Source organism: Protobothrops mucrosquamatus, unplaced genomic scaffold, assembly GCF_001527695.2.
Source record: "Protobothrops mucrosquamatus isolate PMUCROS unplaced genomic scaffold, P.Mucros_1.0 scaffold_171, whole genome shotgun sequence".
NCBI lineage: Eukaryota > Metazoa > Chordata > Lepidosauria > Squamata > Viperidae > Protobothrops > Protobothrops mucrosquamatus.
In genome coordinates, this window is record NW_015386247.1 from 140,670 (window position 1) to 150,489 (window position 9,820).

At 41.4% G+C, this 9,820-nt stretch overlaps 1 protein-coding gene across 2 annotated transcripts in view; it reads left to right on the forward strand.

Moving 5' to 3' along the window:
- The first annotated feature begins 7,355 nt into the window (after positions 1-7,355).
- Positions 7,356-9,820, forward strand: part of RAB7A (RAB7A, member RAS oncogene family) — a 24,691-nt gene continuing 22,226 nt past the window's right edge. For both annotated transcript variants that reach the window (XM_015822119.1, XM_015822111.1), the window contains exon 1: positions 7,356-7,497. The gene's annotated coding sequence lies outside the window, so the exon portion shown is untranslated. The remainder of the gene's footprint in view (positions 7,498-9,820) is intronic.

Consider the following 9,820-nt stretch of genomic DNA (forward strand, 5'->3'; position numbering starts at 1 on the left):
AATTCCCATGTTAATCTTCCACAGCAAAGTTTTATTATCATATATGCTTTAGTGGATTATTTGTTAGTATTTATTTCTACATCCATTAGACACAATAGAGTTGCTGAGTAATTCATTATACATTTTTCTGGTCATTTAAAATCTCAAGAACTTCAGAATACGTGCTATAATTCAAAACTAAATTAAAAAAAATAAGTATCATCTTATAAATGTAAGAAGAATGTTATCTCTTCACCTACTCACCATTGTGTTTTTATATTAAATTGTATAAAATGTATTTTTGAGAGTCATTTTGGTGTAGCAGTTAAGGCCCGAGGCTAGAAACCAGGAAATGATGAATTCTAGTCCTTTCTTAAGCATGATGACCTTGAACTTGTGCATTACACTCAGCCCTAGCAAAGAGGCAATAGCAAACTACTTCCAAAATCTTGTCAAGAAAATAATCAAGTAGCCAGTCAACTAAATAACCAACAAGTAGGGACTAGTCCAGGAAGTTGCCAGGAGTCAACACTAACTCAAAAGAACAATAAATATATACTTTTCACTGCTTGAACCTTTTAAAGTCGTCATTCAATTCTGCCTGTCATTTAATAGCTTTTCCTGGCTATTACATTTTTACATTATTACATTTGGCACAGGTCATTAATCTGGGATTTGTATTAATTTTGAAATACATTTTGACAAAGATCTTTTCTACCTGCAGTGTTTTCAAGAATATACAGCAAGTCTATGATAAATGTCAAGTACATATGAAAAAAATAATTTGGTTTTTGTTTTAAGAATTAAGGGCAAAGTATCTGTAATGTTATTCAACTTCTAGAGTTCATAAGGAAAACTGCTATTTGAAATTTTCTACATGTAATCTGGAAATGGAAATATTTATGTTCTAAAATAACTTTGCCATGTTTAAGGTGGGTGAGGGGCTTTCTAATCCTTCTCCAATGAACTCCACCTAGCATGATCAGTGATGAGAAATGTTGGAATTTTACCTCAGCAACATCTAGAAGCTCACAGCTTGTTCCTTCATGATTTAATATTTGTAATAATCATATACTTTTTGCGGAATTTTATGGATTTAAGGCCTCAGAATCCTCTTGCAATTACATATTTGTTTACACATTTTTAGGAATTAGACAAAGTAATGTCACCCATTGCATTTTTATTTGTTTTGTTTTGTTTTTCATGTGTGTTTTTCATGTTTGGTTTCCTTAAAATTTATTTTTTTATAATAAAATTCAGTTGTAACAATGTATATATATATCCCTGGTGTGCTTTTCCCATTATATTATTCCTCTTAGCAGATTCTGCCCAATTTATTGCTTTGGACTTAAAGAGATACAGAACTGCTAAATAGTACTGACTTTTCATTAATGTCTCATTATTGCAATAATTAAATGATGGATTTATTTCACCAGGATGTAAAGGCTATAATTATTGTTAGTATTTAGTTAATCAATTTCCTTATGTAATTTTGCTTTTTTATTATAAATAAGTGCAAAAATGAAGTAATTACCAGAAATCGGATCTAATAATTTCATTGGCCTCAGTTACATAAGTCAAGCATAAATTCCCACAATTTCTACTATAGCTGTGTTTATACAACATGCTAACCATAATTAAAGATTTATTGTCTGATACAGAAATCACACAGTATACTACAGTGTGGTTAGCTAGTTTGTCTTAAGTGTATCATGCAAACACATCCAATGACTCACAAGCCAGCCAATCACATTTTAGTCTGATGTATTCCAGAATACCTGCCTTTGTTTCTTTCATAACTACCAGTATTAATTTCACTGAGAATTATCTTGTAAGAAATATCAATAACATAAGCATGTAATTGATGTAGTTATGTAGTTATTAACCTCTGAACATACACTGAGAAAGTCTCGTTGTTGAATGGAATCTTGCAGTAAGTAAACTAGGAGGATTTCAACATAATGAATGCTATTGCTGATTAACAGTAACTATGCAAAAGCCATTTCCATGTAGCACTATTTCTGCTCTCCAAGGAGGCCATGTTACCAGCTTCACTCCTACTGATCTTGGAATGCTAAAACAAGGCAGAGATCCCAAATTAAAGAGCCAGTTATTTGGAGCAGCTTATAAATCCTGTAAATAAATGAATAAAAATAAAACAGCAGAACAGTCTGTCCTAGGCAGCACAGACCCACCTTCACTCCATGTCTTTAAAGATGCTGCATAGCCATCTGTCAGGGAAGCTGCAGGATTGGATTCTTGCATAAACTACAGGGTGGGATTTCCACGATGTAAAGCAGTGGTGGCGAACCTATGGCACGCATGCCAGAGGCGGCACTCAGAGCCCTCTCTATGGGCACGCGCGCCATGCCCCGGAGATGGCAACTGTCCCTCTTCAACCAGCTGCCCACTAACTAGCCGGGGTCTCTCGTGGCCGGATGCATCCTGGCATGGCTGGTTTCCCTCCCCCCATCCCGTCCCTCCTGGCCTTCCATGGTCTCCTTTTCCCGGGCATGACCCACTGCATCGCCTCCTCAGCCGTCGGCTGGCCATCCATCTCAGAGGCGGCTTCTTTGAACTGCTGGCAGTGGGCTGCGGAGCTCCAGAGTGTGCCGGTCAATGGGCCGGCAGGCTGTGGCTGCTAACGGACACCGCTGGCCCCCATGCACTTGCTGGCCTCTGTGTGCGGGAGCCGATGGTGTCAGGCAGCATCCGCCCCTTGCCTTGCCCCATGGCAATGGCACCCCTGCCCTGCTGTGCCTCACCCCTCAGGATGAGCCTACTGCCCCACCTACCAGAGACCCCCTGGATTTCCCCCAACCCTGCCCACCCCCCACAGGTGTCCCTTCCCACGAGCAACATTGAGGTGGCCACGCCCACCTTGGCCATGCCCACCTGGCACAAGGCGATAAATAAGTGGATTTGGGGTTGCAGTTTGGGCACTCGGTCTCTAAAAGGTTCGCCATCACTGATATAAAGCTTACATAAATTTGATTTAAATTGTTTTTTCTTTATATATTTATTTCCTGTATAATACATAGATATCTGGGATGCTATTGCCTTTCAGGATACACATAGTCCTAAAGTTATAACAGCAGTAGGTCCAGAATGTCTGGTGCCAAGTTGTAAAGCTCAATGTCACAAGACAGCATCATTTAGCGATGGCAATTCTGGCATTCCCTGTTGCCTTTGCTAATTGAATTCCACCAGTCATTAGCCAAGGACTCACCCTGATCCAAACTATTCCAGGCTTGGTACCTCCCAGCTCCAAAGTACCTGTTGCATAGTAAGAGACTGTCTCCCTTTAAACTTGCCCAACTGTGTATCTCCCCCTTTATCTCTGCCCTTTTGACTGCCCTACACTTTACCTTCTAGGATGACAAGCAGCCCCAGAACCATGAGACCCTGAGGCTGCTTGCTGTGGTGTGGCTCAGGGTCTTCTTGGCACACTGCTGCTCTGGGACTCCAAAAAGCCCCTAGGCTACAGTGTACACCTCTGTAAGCCTCAACCACCCCAGCATGGTGTGAAGCTGCAGATGCCCTGGGAAGCCACAGCAATCCCAGCCTGGTCCAGAAGGGTGGTACAAACCACAGCTGTCTTAGGAACACTTAGACCTAGACATCTTTGACACCCTGCACTCTGAGACCCCTGCCATCCAGCACTCCTCTCCTCTAGCTAACCTTTGCTTGTATCTTCTTGCTCCCACTTGCTGCCAAGATCTCAGATCTCATAAGGAAACGTCTGCATGCAACTTTAGAAAGAAAACCTTGTGTAGCTAGCAGAAGCTTGCAAAGCCCAGACCATGTGCTTGGTCAGCAGCAAGAGCAAGAAGATGGTGAAGGTCGTCTGGGGTAGCGAATGCAGGGCAGCAGAAGGTCAAAAGGGCACATATGGGGATAGGCAGGTGAGGGGGGCTGAGGTGTCCCTGGGGTTATGAATGCAAGTGGGCTGCCAAGCAACTAAACTTTGATCAGATGACTGGGAGTGCTGCAAAGACTAACTTTGGGGATCAGGCGTAAATACCATTAGCTCAGCACTTTCATAACCTCAAACTGCTGCTGAACAAAGTGTTGTAATTTGAGAACTACCTGTAAGTAGTGTTACACAAAGCATAGCAGAAGAATGAAAAGTACTAAGCAAAAGAAATTAAAGGCATGCATTAAGAAAAAAATCTAGCTAAATCTACTTTATGATGATGATGTTATCCATTCAGTTGTGTCTGACTTGGCAATTCTATGGACTAGATCTCTCCATGTCTTCCGATCTTACATTACTTTTTTGAGTTGTTCTATGCTCTGGCTGGTGTCAGCTTTGAGGGTGTCCAGCCACCGTATTCTTTGACGGCCTGTTTTCTTTTTACTGCTAACTCTTTCAAGCATATCTACTTTATATTAACACCAATCACTATATTTCTCCATATATTTCTGTTCTTATAAACTATTATTGCTTTCACTATGTCCATGGCATTGTTGCAAATCTCTTCTTGAATTGCCACATACACTTCTTAAATATCTCAATTCTGCTGCATCAATTTTTATCTTTCTCTTGACATATCCAATTGTCACTTCTCTATAAGTGAGTACATTCACTTATACTGAATGTATACACTTATACATACTCAGTATTAATTCCTTGCAAGAGATCACATATTATTCACTATCTATAATTTTGTATCCATCTTTAAAACTTCTCCATTACTTCATCCTGAAGTATTCTATCAAGATACATAAGCCTATTTCCTTTAATTGTCATATATGTATTCCTTGTCATTCTGTCCAATTTTCTTGTAAAACACAATTACCTTGGTCTTAGATACATTCTCAGATCCATATTCCTTGTTGCATCATACAATCTATATAAAATTCTCAGCCAAAAAACAGTACTGACATATTCATTGTCCCCAAGTAATATATTTCTATTATCAGCACAAGCATTCTTTATACATTTATCCATAAATATATGAAACAGTTCTTGTCTTACTTCTTTCTCCAAGAAAAGCCATTTAATATTCTCATGCTGTACTTCCATCCTATATTGTTCCTATTTCATTCAGCATTCTACTTTCAATTCCATACTTAACATAAAACATTCCATAATTCAAGCCTATATACTTTGTCATATGCTTTCTTTAAAACAGCAAACGTAAGTAAACTTTATCTCACATTTCTAAATGTCTCAATAACCTACTTTTTATTTAAAGAAAGAACAATAGTGTTCTTCCAACCATAGGGAACAGATGCAGTTTTCACACAAAATCACAGTCACTCTGTATGCAATCTACATCCATATTTTAATCTTTCTACAGTTACACTATCTACACCAGCAATCTTGCCATGTTTCAATACTCTCATGGTTTTTATCATTTTCTTTTTACTAAATTTTGGACACTAACAGGTAAGTATTTCTTTCAGTTCCAAACTTTAACATATCACTATTCTCATGCAAATCTCTAAAATATTATTTCCAAAATGTTGTTATGTTGAAAGAAAAATCTTCAAGTCCAGTCCAAGCTGGGAATAAGCAAAATGGAGACTGCTTAGGAAAGAAGGTTCTGTATGTGGTTCTGGGAAAGCTGACAAAATGGAGTTGGAATAAGTGGGCTTTTATACCTTCTTTGGGCTTTGAATTTGAGGTTCTTCCTGTTCCTGTGGCTTTGTATTTGAAGTTCTTCCTGTTCCTGTGCCATGTATTTGAGGTTTTTCCAGTTCCCGTGGCTTGTACTTTGACCTGAGTTTGAGTGTGCCCTTTTGGTATTCTAGTGGTGGTGGGTTAATCTTATTGTGTCCTAACCTAAAGCAATCAAATCTGCATTTCTAAAAGCTGGTTTCTGCTTGAGGCAAAGAGACTTGCTCCTAGCATCACCACAGTAGAGTCTTAATACAGGCTCATGCGTGTGACCAGTTAGACTTGCTCATAGTCCTCCAGAGATGTTTGAGATTTCACTTCAGCTTCATTTCTTGGAGCTCATCAGGAAACCAAGGGGCTTTCCAGAAGCGGTGCACAGAGAGGCTGTTTCATAGGAATCCAGTATAAGACTATACTGTAGTGATGCTAGGAGCAAGTCTCTCTGCCCCAAGCAGAAACCAGCTTTTAGAAATGCAGATTTGGTGATTCATTCAGGAAGGGGGGGGGGCAGGAAGCTTGGAGCTGATGGGATTAGAAAGACCAAGACCCCTAAAATCGACATCCCCCACCCGGAATCTGAAGACATGACCTTTAGGACATAGTAGGATTAACCCACCACCATTACAATAGCAAAAGGAATCCAGTCCAGGGCTAACAGGACCTTCTCATGTTTAGAAATTCTCCAAGCTCACTCTCTGAAAACCAGTGGGTTCCCTCCAGCACTAAAGTAGGCTGACTGAATTAGTTCCTACTTTTGGGCATTGGGGAGCTGCCTCGGGAAGCTACAATTTCAAAAATCGCCCGTTTGAAAGCTGGATCTATACAGACTTAAGATCTTCAGTAACCATTTCTTTCATTCTTTCCCTTCCCCACGAGCTTCTTTAACATTCTTCCTGATGAAGACATGATATTTTAAAGGTTAACGCTGGTTGTGGTGCAACTGGGATTGTGTAATAAAGATACTACCATGCTGTGAATTTTGGAAATGATCTTACTCAAATGTAGATCCGTATAATTTCAGTGTATTATTAATGGAGCATAGCATTGCACTCCAATCTTTCCTTTAACTTCCTTTTTCATTCGGTGAACTAAATTGGTTCTATTCTTCCCCGCGAGTTGTACCCGCTACGGATATTAGCACAAGGACATGTTCGGTGATTTTGAATGAGCTCACAAATCGTACTCGATAGTATCTTTGTTCTCTCAATAGATGCTTGCATTGTCTCGACTGCTCTTGCCTTACACTTCAATATTCCGGGTGTGACATTTTGCTTTAATAGAGTCGGGGTGATTAATGCAACAGTGCTGGGAGAACAAGCTCAGAAAGTGAAGTAGGTAGGCAGCAAAATACTGACTCAAGGAAAGCCCCTTTGAAGCTGATGGATTTCCTAATCTGCTTGTCAAGCAATCTGATACGTTTGCTCAAAAATAAGTCCCCGCCCATTGAAGGAAGCTCACGTTATTTTTAATAAAAAATAGGTCCTTGCAGGAAGGCAGGTACTTGCTGCTTAACAAATTGAATCTGGAACAGCTATTCAGAGGCTCCTCAGCGGCCAGCCTCCCATTTCAAACACAAGTTTCGGAATTTTGCAAGGGGACTCAATTACACGGATCATAGAGCCGTCGCTAAAGGCTAGATAGAACGTGAGCCTGCCGCAATTAGAACCAAAGGCTTCCCGAAACCCGTCCAGCCTCTGGCCCCGCCCTTCTGCACGTCAGTGCATCAAGACGCCGGGCAGGTCGCGTGACCGGAAGGGGTGAGCAAGAGGCGGAAGTGAAAGCGGGGAGGGTGTTTGGCCCCATTAAAGCGGAGCCGAAGGGAGCGGACGGGTTGGCGGTCCTGAGGTTGCGGAGGAAGAGTGGGCTAAGCCGGGTCTTAGTTGTTTCACACGGTGAGTCTGACGGGGCGGGCGGGGCCCCCCGAGCGCGGCCAAGGTGGGGTGCCTGTTGTTGGGCTCGACGTCGGGAGAGCGGCCTAACGGACTGCGGGAGGGGGGCCACTCGCTTAGCCCGCTGGGTTGGAGAACGGGAGAAGGGCGCGGCTCCGTCGGTGGCGTCCGAGGAGGAGGAGGGGGGGGATTCCTTTGTCGCTGTCTTTCTCCCCCCCCTCGGCCGTGTTCGCGACGGGAGGAGGGAGCGGCCGTCTGGGCCCCGCCCTGTTGGCTTTGGGGCTGGGGAGAGAGAGTTCTCCATAGGGCCAGTTTAGTGGGGGGAGGCAGCCGCTTCCTAACGATCGCCTGCGGTGGGCGGGGGTTTGGCAAGGCGAGGACGCTGCCGGTAGGGAAGAAGAGAGAGGGTGGCTTCGGGCTTCCTTCTCTTTCTCCACCCCTCCGTTTTCCGGAACAAAGAAACGTGGGCTAGAGAACCCAACTAACTGTCAGCGATCAGGGTTGTGTGGTTTGGTTAATAATAGCTGGTTCCTGGCCCATTGGGAAACTGAAAGGTGAGAGCTGCTGAGCAGCTCCAAAGCCGGCCCGGCCCTCTTCTGCCCGCCTTTGCTGGCTAAACAATAACGCTTCCTGTTACAGTCCAATTGAAGACTTAATAGAATACGGATGCATGGCTTTGGCCCGGCTTCAACTTGTCGTTCAGTCAATATCGAACTTCGATATTTAAACAAGCAGGAACTTTTTGTGCATTTTTTTTTTATATCTCCAAAGCTACTTACGAAGGTATCTGTTACTTGCTACTCTTCCCACCCCCCCATCTCCCAGCTGAAAATGCCTATATTCTGAATAAATAGAAGTCCCTGTCCCCCACCCCCTTTCCGGGAGTTAATTGAGTCGTCTTAATATGCACCTTGGGAGATCATTCAATCTATCTGAACATAGTGCAGTTTCGTCTGATTATACCGTATGGTCCAGGTTGTGCTGCAGAAGCCTTTTTGTGTTGCTAGACAATACTTTTGAGAGTAAATTCAAGAGTGGAATCAATTGAGCGATTGTGTACAAGGACAGTTAAACTCAATCTAATACAAGAGTTTCCTTTGAGTATATGAATGGTAAATCAGTCGGGGCTCACAATGTTATCTCGCTAGCTAAACATTATGTAGTTTGCTAAGTTAGGGATGGTAAATAAAGCAGTGTCTTTCTGTATTGCCTTAAATACTTAATCAGAATGCTAGACAACAAATGACTCAGGATAAAAGTAGGCTTTAAGACTTGACTCATTGATAACCCGTGAACAGAGCTAACCTTATCTTTGGTGCGATTGTATATGAATATGTCGTCACACCGAAGAAGCAGTTTGTGCCATGTTTAGGAATATTTAGGTATTTAAAACCTGTTAATTTAAGGCAAATGACAAGAATAATGAATTGAGCCACTAAGTTGATTTTACTGTGATAATTGCATATCACAATGAAAGCTAAGCAATACATTTATTCTAAAATATTTTGGGACTCAAATGATTATATAGCCTAGTTATCTGATTTAGATTGTGTGGAGCTCAAAGTAATTTGCTTTTTTATTACATTACTTTATTAAAATTAACCTGTATTAAATGGAATCCAATTATAATTCCTGTTCTATGTTTTCCCTCCTTAGCTGGGAAGAGCAAACATGTTGTCTTCCCTTGTGATTGCAGCAGCTGATTAAGCACATGATTTAGTTCATGAGTAGTTAAGTGCAATTTCTCTAGGGATTAAATGTCATCTAGTGTTTCTAGAGGAAACTGGTACATACAACCTATTGCTTTGGAAATTGTGGTATAGAAAATAGGCTCTGTAGTAGTCAATTTCTGTAAAAGCAGGTTTGTCATATGCTTTGTCTTAAAATTCGGTTAATGTATCTGAAAAGAAATAACTTGTAAGAGATCAATTATTCAAAGTAGATGTTTCAATTTGCTCTTAAATGTTTCTTTTTCTGCTTATGGTAAGAAATTCTCAAACTTTGTATTATCACAACCTTTGAAAATGAGAAATGAATTTGGTAACCTTCCATGAATCATGGCAAGGAATGTCTGTGGAGATTCTCAAGTGATCCAAATCATAGCTGTCTCAAAGGTGCTTTTTTCCAAAAGGCATCTGGACTGTTTTTTCCTTGAGGGAAGAAGAAGAAGAAAACATTTTGCTTCTCAACCAAGAAGCTTCATCAGTTGTGATGGCAGGTCATGGAAGGATAGGTGATGAAGCTTCTTGGATGAGAAGCAAAATGTTTCTTCTTCCTCAAGGAAAAAATAGTCCAGTTGCCTTTTGGAAAAAAAGCATCTTTGAGA